The sequence below is a fragment of the Molothrus ater genome, chromosome W, assembly GCF_012460135.2.
Source record: "Molothrus ater isolate BHLD 08-10-18 breed brown headed cowbird chromosome W, BPBGC_Mater_1.1, whole genome shotgun sequence".
In the NCBI taxonomy this organism is placed as follows: domain Eukaryota; kingdom Metazoa; phylum Chordata; class Aves; order Passeriformes; family Icteridae; genus Molothrus; species Molothrus ater.
This window is the reverse complement of record NC_050510.2, coordinates 2,438,467-2,454,426: the sequence shown is the minus strand read 5'-3', so window position 1 is coordinate 2,454,426 and position 15,960 is coordinate 2,438,467.

Genomic DNA, 15,960 nt, shown 5'->3' with positions numbered 1-15,960 from the left:
TCCCATTCTTTTTGGATTTTTATCTTCTATAGCCTTTCTCCTGTATTTTTAGGAAGAATCAGGAGAAGGCTTTCTTTTAACTGAACTTTTAGTGTTTCGATAAGGTGATTCCTTTAGAGAGTTCCCCTGAGCAGCCGGAGCTGTGGTTACCAAGGGAACGGAGCTCAGGGCAGGACGGGGGACTCGGCACAGCTCCGGGTCTGGGTCCCCCAAAAGCGGGGTCTGCAGGGGGAATCACCCGAGGGGGTGTTTCGGTGAAAACCGAGCTGGAGCGTGGATCGCCCCCACATGGCTGATCCGGCAGAGACAAAGCCGGCGACTGACCCGGGCTGCAGCGACGGGAGCCAACCAGAGTCAGGGCAGCCGGGGATGGGACAGACGGGACCCCCCCTCGGTGCAGTCAGCACGGTAACCACGGTGCACACGGCAGGACAGACCCCCACCCCCCCGGCACGGCCAGCGGAGCGGCCGTGGGCCAGGCGGCCGGACTGGGACAGACGGACTGTGCCGGAGCCGGCAGAGGGGCTGGGGGGGTGGTGCAGCTGCGAACGAGTGGGGGAACAGACGGGAATGGATGAGGTAATATTTTTGTTCCTAGCTTTATACTTTTCCTGTTTTTTTTTTTTCTTTTATTGCTTTTCAAAAATGTTGTTTTCTTGCAACCGCCCCCCTCCCCAGCATGTGGTGTGCTCTTTTTCTTCTGGATTAAACGGTTTTTACAAATAAATCCAGAGCTTAACAAATCCAAACTTCTGCTTGGTTACTTTGAAATGGTCGACGAGCTAACTCACGACCTTCTCATGTTGTTTTTCTCATCACTTTTTTATTTATCTTTTGGCAAATTATACATCTTTCAGTTACTTGCTTTTCTACTCCAAAAAATCTCAATGCACCTATAGTTCCTTAAAAAAAAACAACGATCACACAAAGCCTGAGTATCCCACTGGGCTTTTTGATACATGTCCCCTGCTATTCCCTAGTAAGCATTTTATTATCCAGTTGTCTTTCATCAAGAGGTTTCTATTTCCCCGATTTATCTTGTTCACCACCTGTCTTGTTTTAATTCCCCTTTTTTGCTTCCCTAAACTTTGGAATTTCCAATTTTTCCTCATTTGGAGTTAATATTAACTCTTTCAGCTCCATTTTCTGCTGCGTCTTTATCTTCTTGATCTGCCAAATTATTTCCCCTTATTTCTGGGGTCTTTACCTTTTGGTGTCCCTTAATATGTACTATAGCTATCTCTCTTAGGTAATTTTAATGCCTCTAAAACCTCTAAGATAAGTTTCTCATGTACTAATCCTTTTCCTCTTGAATTAAGTAATCTCCCTTTTAAAATTTTTCTTAAGGTATGTGCTGCTCTAAAGGCATACCTTGAATCAATATATAACTCCTTTCTTTTGTGTTAAATATTCTAATGCTCTTTTTAGAGTATGTAATTCACAAGTTTGCATGTATTTTTCTCATCAACATCTACATACCCTGTATTTTGCAAGGAGTTGTATTTCTGTTAGCTAACATAACTCCCAAAGGGCTATCTTGGGGTATTTCTGTTGGTAATTTTTTTCCCCGCTTTTCTTTCCCGTATCCACCTTACTGGATTTCTGCCCCATTTCTCAATATTCTATCTATTCGTCCCCTGCTTCTGTTTTCCACTTTTTACTAACAACGTAAATACCACTTTTCTTTCAACTACTTACACTCAAAAAAAACCCCCTTTTTCTCACACTGCTTTTCAATACAATACACTTCCCTCCAAGGAGATATGGTAAGGCTTAAAATGCACAATCCACATTACCTATACTTTCATTCATCTACATTCACTCACTTTTATTTCTCATTCACTTTTACACATTCCTTCACACCCTCAAGACACAAAGTGGATCGCTGTCGCCAGAAAATCACGGGCCCCTGTGGCCCCCCTCGCCCTGGGGTTGGCCTCTAGGTCTCAGTATCTCCGGGCCTCCTGGAAGGGCCCTGACTCTGGCTGCCTCTGGTGGCCATTCACCTGTGAGGCTGCCTGCGTGTCACTCACACTCTTCAGCTACGGCCCCCTCAGACACCAGGGGAACACTAGCTTTGTTTGCAGGTCACTCACTCTCTTCGGCCTAAAAGTCCTCACCTACCCGGGAACAATACCCTGGTGTGCAGGTCACTCATACCCTTCGGCCTAAAAGTTCCCACCTACCCGGGAACAATAGCCTGGTGTGTGGGTCACTCACTCCTCTTTCCACTGCCTCCCCCTTCCCACCTGCCCGGGAAGTTGAGGCTGACTTTGTGTGTGACTCACTCTCACACACACAACAAAACAACAATAAGGTACCTTTTACTTTCACATCACCGATTACAAGTTTAGGTGTTACTGGCCAGTCCCGGTGCTCTTGGATATCCCTCAACCCAGCTGTGTTGTCCCACCCTGAGCATTCTCGGGCATATCCTCACTCTGACAGAATTCTGCTCAACCCTGCTCTTGGATACTCTTGGAATATAAATCCCTCAACCCAGCAGGTTTTTAGGAGCCCTTCCTGTCCTGTTTCCTAGTGGATTGGGCTAGGAAACCTTGCTCCCTACTTCCGAGGGGTCCAACCCCTCCCTGAGACCCAGTCCCAGTAACCCCAGGGGATTCTTTCACTCTCTTATCACTCGCTTCGTCTCTTTACTGGCCGCTTCCCTCGCAGAAAGACAGAAACGCAGCATGGGAGACTCCAGCACTCACTTGGCAGGTCTGGGACAACCAGCCCGCCTCTCATTCACACACATTCATCTCCCCCCATACCTGCCCCCCCAAAAAGTACTTACCAATCCTTTTTCCTTTCCGGGTTCTTCATACGCACTACTAGTCTTAGGGGGCCAATTACCGTGGTTGTAGGGAGCCTTTTTCCCTTCTCTTTGTTTTATTGCCTCCTTTTGTCCACAGATCGTAACCTGCGTCTGTTGGTCACTTCAGAGGAGACAGAGCGAGGCTGCCAAAGAGGGCAGGGCGTGCCTTCCCCACTCTGACTCTCCTAAAGCACCGGCAGCGAGGTGTTAACCATCCTCTGCTACCAAATTGTTAAAAATGCCAATCACTTGTTTTTAAAATTTTAAAAGATTAATTGTAATAAAATGGTTATAAAAATAGTAATACAATTAGAGTAATAATAATTTGGACAAACTGAATTAGGACAATATGAGACAATAAAGACAAAGAGTTACGGACATCCGGGTACCTTTTTCTGGGTAGCACAAGCCCGAAAAAGGACACCCGTTAACAAAGGATTAACCCTTAAAAACAATAGCCTGTTGCATATTCATACACTTCATACATGATGCATAAGTTCCATTCAAACAAAGGATTCTGTCTGGTCATCGTCAACTTCTTCCTCCAAATCCTAACAGTGCCTTCGAGGCGGGAAGAAGTTCGTTTCTTCTGATAAGAGGGCCATAAATTCTTCTTCTCTGAAAGATTTAGGTGTCCTGTGGCTGCTATCTCGCTGCGAGTCCTTTCTTTTTTTAAAAAAAGTATCTTACATAGCATTGTTTCTGTTTTAACAATTTTTATAACCGAAAACTATATTTAACACAGTACTTAAGAAAACTAATACAGCATTACTTTCTAACACAACACATATAATATTCATTTTAATATTTGCGAAAAGCCAATCATAAAATACATGCATTTTTCACACACACCCCATGTCTTAGTACTTATGAACCAGAAAGCTTGCAAAAATAAAGCAGAAATAAGCAGGGAGGGAGAAAGAACAAGAAGGACACAGGACTAGAACTACACAGCCTTTGGATCAGCAGCGTGGGACCCAGGCCAAGGCTTGCCGCTGCAGTGCTAACACTCCACTCTTTTGGTGGGCATGCCCTCCTACAACCAGTGGACAGGGGCGGGAAACAACAAACGAATGAAAAAGCACCCACCTTGGATCCTCTTAGATCCTTCCACACGGAACAAAAATATAAGAGCTCTCTTAACACCCAACCCAGGTGCTAAAACAAAATGCCACCTTTATTCACTTACTCACGTGCCTCTGTGTTGGATCTGAGGATTCTTGGGCTCTGACACCGTCTGTACTGTAACCACAGCCCCCCAGTGCCGGCAGCGGGGGGCAGGAGCTGGATGTTCCTCTGGTGCAGGGGGTTTTCCAGACGCTTCCTGTCCTGGCAGAGTTGCCAAATACTGATGCCTTGGAGTGGCTACCTAGAACAGAGGCTAGACAGAGTTAAAAGAATAAAGTAGGTATTTATTAAAGGCCTTCAATAGATACACCTTGGGCAGTGCAAAGCCTCACAGAGACTACACCCAAGATGGATGATGGTCACGAGTTTCTCAGACAGATATAAGTTTGGTCTATTTGCATATCAGAGGTTAATTCTCCAATTATAGCTTCAGATAATGAAGTCATATTCCCCCAGTTTGCTGCTCCCCGATTCACTTTTGTTTATACTTTTCGGGGCCTGAGGCTGTAGTGTAGCAATGTATCTGAACAACTTAGGCCTCATTGTGCACCAGCCATGCCATCTGTAACTGTTTTTATCAGAAATTTCTCAGGGCACTGTGGAATTCATCAAGGTTACTAAGACATAAACTGTGCTAAAATAAGAACGAAGAAGCTGAGAAACCGCATACCAGGATCGCATGAACTAGATAAGAGAGGACTGTAGAACACCTGCACGGTAACCAATCACGGATGCTGAGAAATGGAGGCAGAGAATGAGGGAACAAGACAAAGGCACCAATCAAAAAGTGTGTACTTAGTAGTTTGTAGAATCTATAAAAGTGTGTGTAATGTAAACAATAAACAGCTTCTGCTTGATCATATTGGTCAGTTGTTCAGGAGTCCTGGATTTCCTGCAGTACTGTAGGGTATCCTTGGTTCTCAGGCCTGGAAGGATTTTGTCTGACCAAAATGTGAATAGAGCTTGCTAACTGTGGTGGTTTGACAGGAAATGTGTTTTCTGGGATGCTGTGGTCAGGCCAATGGATGTTCAGATTTTAATATTGGCATCTAATCTGGCCATTGGGACATTGGACACGCCTCTGAGAACACGGGATTAAAAGCAGAGCTCTCCCCTAGGAGGCTCTCTTGGGTTTCTGGTGGGAAAGAGTTCGGGTCTCTCCCCCGGCCCAGCTGCTGGCTGGGCGGGGGGAGGGGAAAAGCCATGTGGCCGGGAGAGGTAGGCCTGATCCCAGGGGTGGAAGGGTGAGAGAGAGAGAGAGAGAGAGAGAGAGAGACCGAGAGCCATCGGGCAGCCCCCCCGGGAGACAGAGAGAGCCGGTGCCCGAGACTGTTACCTTGAAACTTCATAAACATGTGCCTGTGCCAGCAGCACGGCTGAGAAGGAGAAGAAGGTGGGGGGGGGGGGGGGGTGCAGCCGGCCACTTGTAGGAGCTTTTAACCCCTTTTCGGACAATGAAAACTTTACAGAACATTGACCTTTCCTAGAAGAGAGATAGAGGGGAAGATGAAGAAGGAAATGGGCAAGTGTGAGAGAGGTCTGGGCAAGTGAGAGATGGTGGAAGAAGAGAGAAGAATCTTAGTGGGAAGAGATGATGGAGTGGCTTTTGCTGGACTCTTTTTGTATAGCCATGAACAGAACCATGTTCCTTGTGATACAGAGACTGCATCTAGGGGGAGGCAATGCCTCAGAACCAAGAGGGTTCAGTGTTGGTACCCCTCGGCCCCAGGGGGTGAAAATATGGGGGGGGACAGGTGTCCCAAAGGTGAGACTGTACCCTTTTTGGATCAGGACAAAGCATCCTTAAAAAGACAACCCTAGAAGCAGCTCTGGTCCATGTTCAGTGGTGAGAGCACTGGACATGAAAAGGAAGAGGTCACGACAGCAGATGTACTCCGAGCGGTGCCACGAGTGACACAGAAACACGAGGCTTCAACTGTGTTTCCAGGGGAAGTCCATGGTACAAGAAGGACTCCTCTCCTCTTGATGAACTGAGGATTGATTGTCTGAAGGGTGGTGCTGGACCAAGAGTTGGTGATTTGGAGAATAGATGTATTGTATTGGAAATTTGGTGGGGGGAGGAGGAAATGTATTTGTAAGGTTTTCATTTTCCTGTGTGTGTTCTTTTTTATATATAGTTGTAGTGTAGTTAATAAAGTTTTGTTTTCTTTATTTCTAAGTGGGAGCCTGCTTTGCTTATTCCTGGTCACATCTCACAGCAGAAACCAGGGAGAGGGTATCCTCATGGGGGCACTGGTATTGTGCCAGCGTCAAACCATGACACTAACACTCTATATAGAGTTCAGAGTTATACACTAATGCAGTACAGGATCTGAAAAATAACACAGAATCACTAGGTTGAAAGAGACCTTTAAGATCATTGAGTTCAACCCATGCCCTAACACCTCAACTAAACCATGGCACTGAGTGCCACATCCAATCTTTTTTTAAACACATCGAGGGATGGTGACTTCACCACCTCCCCAGGCAGACAATTCCAGTACTTTATCACCCTTTCTGTAAAAAACTTTTTCGTAACATCCAACCTAAATTTCCCTTGGCGCAGCTTAAGACTGTGTACTCTCGTTCTGTCAGTTGCTGCCTGGAGAAAGAGTGAAAAACTTAAGGCATCACAGGCACAAAATTGTTTCACGCATATAAGATGAGGCTTTGCAGTTGCACTTTATAACCCTGTTCCCTGGTGATGTGCAACAGGCAGTCTTTATGCAGTTTTTGGGATTTCATTGCACTTTGCCCCATTATAAGAAATGCTACCCAACTGCTCACAGAATGCTAACCTGTTCTACAGCCAGCAACGAAATGAACTCCTTGCTGATCAGCTGAACACACCCATGCTTGGTTCAGTCAGGGTACACCATTGGACTGGATCTCGTCAGTAGTAATGAAGTCCTTGTTAATTGGGAGCATTTATTGGGGTATGAATGCAAGACTCACAAGCTGAGAGCAAAAGAAATCTGCTTATTGCAGAGTTAAGACAGTACTTATACTCTTAGTGTGAGAATCTCTGTTTAGTCCTTCACACGCAACCTGGTTGCAGGCCTGTAATAAATCCGTCAGCCTGACAGTCTGTTAGTTTTCTCAGGGTTTGCAGGCTTTGAAGAAACAGGACGCCTTTCCTCTCTTCAGATCGTGTATAATCTGCTTTCTCCCGAGCTTCCCAGGAATTTTCAGGCCTGCTGTTTCCTCATACTTATGATTCTTTGCTGTCTAAATGGGTGATTGACAAGGACCCCTATTAGTTAGGAATTTTGGAATTCTATGCATTCCTGGTAATAGTATCTTCAACTAGGCTATCTATGCCTAAAAAGTTCTTATACAAAATACCAAAAAATTTAATACAAAAGGTTCTTATACAAACACATTCTTATATTGGGCCCATACTCTATTCTCCAGGGGATAGAGTACAGCCCATTGTGATTTAATCTTGACACAAAACAAAAACTATGGCTTTACTGTTGATGGGATCATAAATGAAATCAATTCCTTTTCAAATTTAGTTGTATTATCCCAAGTTGCCTCTTTTTTTTATTTCAGTGGGCAAATTGCCCTCATCACATTCCTTTACAATTGTTGTGGCAGTAAATTGCACCCACAACTGTGAAGCAGGTGTGGTGCATAATGTATTATAGTTACCATATTGATTGGAATAGATAAAAGAAGTGAGGTAAAATTAAAATACTCTTTTAGGACACAGTAGCAAATGCAAGAGGACATCAGATGTGTTCAAGTGGGAATACAAGTGGCATTTTGCGATGTAATGTCTAACATGTTTGGTTTCAGGTAGAGTTACTTGGGAGCTGGTAAAATGCTTTCCTGTATTTTATCCATGTCCCATTTGCAGACCATGGATGTCCCTCCTTCTGGTCTAGGAAGGGGGAAGCAATCATTTCCCTTGTAACATTTTCTTTTGGTTTTGTTTACTCATTAATATCTTTGAAGAATTTAGCCAAATCATCATTAATCTAAAGTCTTCCAAGGCAGAACTGGGAAGGTTAATACATTTGTTTGGATCCAAATACGCATAAATTCTTGTACCAACTCCCAGACTAAATTTGATTGAATTTTATAATTCTCAATAGGTTGAAACAAAATTATGCATCCATAAGACAAAAGTAAAAGCTTTTCTGACACCATTCTTTTTTTTCTCACAGTAGAGACAAAATGAACTTAGCAAAAATCAAGCTAACAATATGTTGTTGTTCTGTTTCTGAATTCTCATACGGTTGTTGTCAGAATTCTAAAGTCCATACCTCCTTGGTGTATTCTTACAGCTGCAGATCTTCACAGCACAGACTCCTTCTTCTGCATGTTGTTCTCTCTCAGGTCAGAGCCCCTTCAAGGCTCTCCCTGACTGGCTAACCCACCCCCTTTTATCCCAGTTATCTTCATTGGTCACAGCTGCAGCCCAATTAAGGACATCGCAGCTGCAGCCCATCAAGGACAACTGGGACCTCCTGGGGCAAAGCCTATATACAGATATTCAAGTACAATACATTTCCTCTACTATAACAATACACTAAACGGTCTGTCTTGTATAATCTTACTAATATTCGGTCTCCTAAAAAGTTGATCACAATGAAAACACAAATCACAAACATTAATAAACTGATAATACAAGCAATTTTGGGAGCAGTTAAAAGTTCTATTGGTTTCCCATAGCTCAATCTCATCTGTTAGCAGAGTTCTATAAAAAGAAAAGTGAAAATTTGTCCTACTACAGACTGATTATTAAAAAGAAGGAATACTCCATTGAGTGTTGATTCGATTCTTGTGTCTGCAAAAAAAAAAAACACCAAAAAGTTAAAAGGGCCTAAGAGAAAAATTACTATTGCATCTTTCTGGATGTTTCCTGTGAGCTTTCTCATGTAAATATGCTGTCAGTTCCCCCCCTTGGAACTGGTTCCTTTGATTTTCAATGGATCATGCTGTCGTTTTTCCTGGGAAAAGAAAATAATACAAGCCCTGAAGGGATTTATCTGGACAGGTGTAAAGGGTTGACTGTGGCTGGATGCCAAGTATCCAACAAGCTGCTCTATCACTCCCCAGTGGGAGAGGGGAGGGAAAATAGGATGGAAAACCACTAGTAAGTTGAGATGAGGTATTTTTACTAAAGCAAAAAAAAAAAAAAAAAAAAAAAAAAAGCTAAAGTTTTTGCATGCATAGGCAAAGGGGAAAAGTTAATTTCTACTTCCCATCAGCGAGCAATATTCAGACACTCCCTGGGAAGCAGGGCTTCAGCATGCGTAGTGGTTGCTCTGGAAGGCAAGCATTGTAGAATAATGAATGTCCCCCGATCCTCTACCCTCCTTTAGCTTTTATATCTGAGCTGATGTCATACAGTATGGAATATCCCTTTGGTTAATTTGGGTCAGCTGGCCTGGTTCTGTCCCCTCCCAGGATCTTGCCCACTCCCAGCCCCTTGATGGGAGGGGAGAGGGGGCAAATAGAGAGACAGCACCGCTCAACAGTAGCCAAAACACTGGTGTGTTATCAGTACCTTTCCAGCTACCAATGCAAAGCACAGCACTGAGAGGGCTGCTAAGGCAAAATGAACTCTATCTCAGATCTAATGCAATTTCCACCCTTTATTCCACACTCAGATCCCATATAATCTATATATCCTCCAACTGTTCCATTGTATTTATTTCTCATTACTGGAATCCCTTCTTACCTACACATACAACTTAAACTACATCCTTAAACCATCTCTATACCAATAACATACATTTTCATTAACTATTCCCATCCTTTCAGAGATAGATATTATTTTCCCATTTCATGGGCTTCTGGCAGCCCTCCAGATCAATGACTCAGGCTCCATTCCATCAAGATGAGTGGTCAGGATAGGAGAAGTAGTACATTTGATCATTGTGCACCAACATTGGTCTGGCTTGAGTTGGGTCATCATCACATTCTCCTTGCAAAATTCATTCTTCATTGGTTCATGTCATTTCTGCTACTTCCTGCAATATACAACTTACACCACTGATTATTTTCCCCCTAAATTTAAATCTCCTTGAGACACATACCAGATCTCCCCATTCTTCCACATTACCCACCAAGTACACCCAGATCCTTGGGCAAAGACAATCCCTCAAATGGGTTTGCCTTTTCCCATGGGAGGAGAAATCCACATCAGCTTCCCTAGCCACTTTCCTATATGTAGTTCAGGGACTTTGTCTCCTCCCACAGTGTGTAGGGGTTTTGTTTTGATGGGACCAGGGCAGTTAGCAAATCCTCTGACTGTTGCCTGGAATCAGAAGAAAAACTTTTCCAAACAATATTAAAGTAATAATATAAAAAGCAGTTCTTTAATGAAAGCTTTCAGGAGCACAAAATATAGGAATGTGCACACATGGTACAGGATTTCTACAATTTTAAAAGGTTAATAAATTAGTATATCTATCAGGTGCATCCAATAAGAGACCAGTTGCCCCAGCAACCCACCCTTGGGTCTGCCCCTTGGAGTTGCTCCAGGTGGTTCTTTGCCCTGAGACAGAGTGGAAATTATCCAGGGTAGAAATCCATTCCGATTTAGGTAAAAAGTACATCTTTGAATTAAGTCTGTAGCTTGTGAACATAGCTGTTTAGTCTGACTGCCTGTTCTCGCAAAAAAAACTATGTTTGAAGAAACTGCTTCAGCCAAAGGGCAGAGATAAGGGGAGACAGAGAGGCTGTGGGAGGCAGGGCAGGGTGACCCAGGAGTTCTTTCTGTACTTTCTGATAAAAAAACTAGCTGCAAGTGTAACTAGCTGCAAGTGTAACACGAAATCAGTAAAATGAATATTTATGAACCTGTTGTGAAATTCCATACAAATGGATTAGTAAGGAAGATAAAAAGAGATCTGGAGTTCCCAGAGGTACACATGTCCTTTTAAGGGGAGCAAGCGCTACATGTGTCCAGCACTGTAATAAACATACCGGCTTTACAACTTTCACAAAAGTTGTGGAGTTTGTTTCCTTTACTGAAATTCAGCCCTGTATCTTTGTAACAAATGAAATGAGAGTTTAGACAGCCCCTGCCTTTGCTCAGGTTTCTGGCAGTAGGCAACAGCTTTATTGAGGCAACCAGCAGCCCAAAACCACTCTTGCTCACAAGTTTTTAATAATGACCGATCAGGTCTATTGCAACATTAATTATTTATTGAATAGACATAAGGAAAAACAGACATAAAGCTTTAAACATTTACTTACTACACAGGATAAGCCAAAAAGAACTACTAGTAGATTAAAAACCAGAGCACAATAAAAGGTACCTATCTTACAGCTAGTGAAGAAATAGTATACATTAGGAGCCAATGTATCTTACCAATTAATTATAGTGGTGTGCAGAAGTCTCCTTCTCAGTCCCCAGGGAAAGTAACTAGAGTGGATGTCTGCACTTCGAGGAGAGCTCTCCACATACTCAGAGAGTATGTAAGAGATTTCTGATTTAATGAAAATTATAGTGGTCTTTTATAGTTTGTAAAAGTGCTGTGTCTCTCAGTCACAAATTTTTGCTTATCTTTCCCATGCATTCAAGGCAGGATGGTTATTGCTGCCTAAGGATGTTTTCACCCAAGATAATTGACCACAACACAAACCATTATGGCCTAATTGTCTTAGGTTACAATGTAAGATGCACCCAAAAGTATGTATTCTATCACCATCTTCATGAGCTGTTAAAACCAGGTGGGGCAGTGTTCCTTATCTCCTTCATCATAACTCATCCCTGATAACGCCAGGAGATATCTTCTGTTAATGGATCATTGAGTCTCACTGCATGACTGATAAAATTACATCATTCCATTGTGAGATGCTCCGCCCAGGGGGAGGAACCAAGCATTCCTACCTGGATATAATCTAAGGTTTGGAACATGACAAGCAGTCTTATCCACTGAATTCCCAGAGGACAAGAGCTCCATAACCACTACTGGACCTTCAGAGGAAGATCAAACCCTTCCACAGGATCACTGCTTCAACAGAACCACATCTATCACTCCAAGAGGACTGCAGCCACCATTTAATTGGACTGCTACCAACACCTTGACCAACAGGGTGTCAGGTTGTATTCTGACTCTGTCAGTGTTTCTGTATTATTGCATTTATTTAATTTTCCTATTAAATTGTATTTCTGACTTGGGATTTCCCACTGGTTTGCTTTTAGACTTGTACACTTAGCCATATGGGGTGAAGAGAGAAGCTTCTGCTGTGTCAGGGGGTGAATCTTGTTATGCCCCCAGGTGCTGGTGTAAAACAAAATGTCTTTGTTAGAAATTCTCTTCTTAAGAATAAGTCTAAAAAGAATTTGAAAAACGTGTTAGAAAGGGTTAGCTATTGTTCTAAAGTGTGAGAAAGAGTAAGAAAGTGCAAAAACTATACAACTATATATTAAATTTTACAAGGCTACAAATATATGAAAAATATATAAAAAGCAAAAAATCTTTAGGCATCATGATGTTAACCAGCCAGGTGGCTTCCGCTAAATTTGCATCCCACTGCTTCCATGCTGATTGCCTAACTTTCTTAACATAGTCTTCAGCAGCTCATTATACCTCTCGATCTTTCCAGAGGCTTGTGGGTGATAAGGGATATGATATTTAGACTTAATGCTATGTTTCTTTGACCAAGAGTTTATGAGGTTATTTTGAAAATGAGTCCCATTGTCTGATTAATTTCTCTCTGGGATACGATGTCACCATAAAATGTGTCTTTCAAGGCCTAAGATAGTGTTTTGAGCAGTGGCATGGTTTACAGGGTATGTTTCCAGCCAACCAGTTGTTGCCTCTACCATGGTGAGTTATGTAACTCTTGGCATGTTACTGGCAGTGGTTCAATACAGTCAGTTTCCCAGGTCTCACCATATTGGAAACCCAGTCACCACCTTCTATTCCAAGATTTTACTCACATGTCTCGCTTGATGGCAGCACGTTTCACATTTGTGAATAACCTGTATGAAAGTCTCCATGGTCAGGTCCACCCCTTGATCACGAGCCCATCTGTATGTTGCATCCCTTCCTAGATGCCCTGATGTTTCATGGGCCCATTGGGCTATAAACAGCTCACCCTTTTGTACCCAGTCTAGGTCTATCTGAGCTATTCCAGTCTTGGCAGCCTTATCTACCTGTTGATTGTTCTGATGTTCTTCAGTGGCACAACTTTTGGGCATGTAAATATTACAAATGGCAGCAGGAGTTTTTAGACCAGTCCTGCTTTGGTCTCAGATTTCTGGCAGTAGCTCTGTTTGAGGCGGCCCGCACCCCAAATTGATCTCGCTCACAAGTCCTTAAGAATGGCCAATTAGGTATATTATATAATGAATTATTTATTAAATAGACACAAGATTAACACACAGAGGACTTTAAACAGACTTACTACACAAGATAAAAAACTACTAGTAGATACAAATATAGTGCATGATAGAGGTACCTATATTACAGCTAGCAAAGAAATTGTACAGCAGTGTTGCAAAGACAGAGTACTTTGGACCAGATTAGCATAAGAGATTTGATAATCAGGATGCCTTGGCAAGAACAAACAGAGCTTTGAAGATTACAAGAGGATTGGATCAGACTGGTGACAGGGAAGAAGATTGAATCAATTTCTGCAAGCAGAAGATGTGTTGCAAAAATGTATAAGTTTGCTTGTGTGATGATTAACCCAATAATTGTAGTAAAAAATTACTAGCCTTCCTAGAATGGTATATTAGCATGTGTAATCCACAGCAAATTATGATTCTGATCACCAGTCAGCTGTCCCAGTCTTTCTCAATCGCCGATAATTGGTATCTCCATGAGAGGAAAAGGACCAGACTACCTGGTGGCAATTGCCAAGCTCCCGAAACTGATCGTGAAGGTGAGAGAACCGTGTCTGAGCCCACAATCACCTGTTCTGCTGCGACGTGACAGGTGAGATGGAGGAGCTGAACTATGGGACAGAATGTGTCCGAGGCAAGAGACATCTATGAAACCATGCTCGCTCTTCTGGACTTAATCACAGTTCTACAATAAATGTGTCCTCTAGACATCTTCTATTGTTCTCTCCAAAGCCAAGGCCAGTAGAGCATAAGGATCGTACTGTACCAAGTTTCTTCATGCACTAGTGGAAATGGTATCCTGTTCTTGTCCAACCTGTTCTGAGGCACAGGTCGGCTGCCGGTGCTGCTGCTGGCACTGGTGTTAAAAGAATAAAGTAGGTATTTATTAAAAGCCTTCAATAGATGCACATTGGGCAGAGCAAAAGTCTCATAGAGACTACACCCAAGAAGGACGATGGTCATGAGTTTCTCAGATGGATATAAGTGTGGTCTATTTGCATATCAGAGGTTTATTGTCCAATTATAGCTTCAGGTAATGAAGTCATATTCCCCCAGTTTGCTTCCCCCCCCCCTCCCCCTTCACTTTTGTTTATACTTTTGGGGGCCCAAGGCAGACGGTGGCCTTGGTTCTCAGGCCTGGGAAGGATTGTTTTGTCTGACCAAAATGTGAAGAGAGCTAACACTTAATATGGAATTCAGAGTTTTACACTAATGCAGTACAACCAGACACCCTCCCCTTGTCAGCCCCCAGGCCTCAGCTGATATCAGAGCCCCGGCTGCACAGTCCTGTAGACAATGGGGCCAGCCTCTGGCTACCAGGTAGTTCAAATTCCTTTTCTGAGTCTGGAAGAGCTAAGACTTGGGCATTAACCAATTTGTCTTTTAATTTATTTTTTTTAACTTTGCTCTCTTTCTGGTGTCCATATTATGACACCAGGACTGTGTTGGGTTAACAAGCCATACAAATGTCTGGCCACAACAGAAAAATCTTCAATCCATACTGTGCAGAACCCCACCAGCCCCAAAAACCGCTGCAACTCCTTTCTTGTCCGGGGTAATGGCACCTGCAAAATCCCTTGTATTCTTTCTGGATCAATACACCACAACCCCCCAGTCAGAATATGTTCCCAAATATCCGACCCTTTTTTTTTTTTTCTCTACCAACTGCACCCTCTTTTCAAACACTCCAAGTCTTTTTTGGTGGGTTTTTTTTCAACAAAATTAAGCATCTTTACAGTAGCTTCCTTAACCACCTTTTCCTGTTCCCCTGATAAAAGCAAATCATCCACATACTGCAACAACCTAACACCTGAGGGTGGAGTAAACTCTCAATATTTTCTGCAAAGCTTGCCCAAACAAAATCCCCAAAAGAAAATCCCAGTCCTTAGATGTACAATCCACATTTCCCAAATATTCCTTTATCTTTTCCCCCACCCCTATGGGATCATCCAAATATGGGGGGAATACTTTTGTTTTTTCCCCCCAACCCTCTTATATCCTGGGTAGTAAGCAGTACAATTACAAACCCAAACCCTCCCCCTTGGCCCCCTAAAGGAACCCAGTGGAGTGGCATCTGGTGTACCCCTGCTTCTTGGGTCCGGGGGGGCTTCTGATGTCCTAAATTGAGTTCCTCTTCTAGTTCTAGGGGAAGATACGATATGCAGCCTCCCTCCCCCCATACCATCATTATTCTCAGGTGGGGCCGTAGGAACAGCATTTCCCTGATCCCTTTGCTCTGGGAGGTGAGGATACAGGGGACCTGCAGCAGCTGGCAATACTGGAGGGCAAGACAGGGGAAGGTGCTGAAAAACATCCCAATCCTCACCATTTTCCTCTTCTCCCTTTTTTCTTAACACATAGATTTCTCCTGTTTCTTGTCTAATCCATATCAATCCACATTCCCTTTCAATCCATACTTTCTAACTCTCCTCTAAATACCTCCACAAAATTCGACACAAACAAATTCCATCTGTTCCATAAGGTGGCCATATAAGCTCCTTTGGCAACTCCTACTCTGGCCACAAAAAATAACAATATTTTACCATGATCTCCATAGTTACCTCTGGGTGAATGCATAATCTGTCCCAAGACCTCAGCATTCTCCTCAAGGGACTCTCCCGGGGTATTATGAGATTGTCATCCCTTTTGCTGGGGCCTGTGACGGTGTTCACAGGGGTTCTTGGATGAGAGAAGAGAC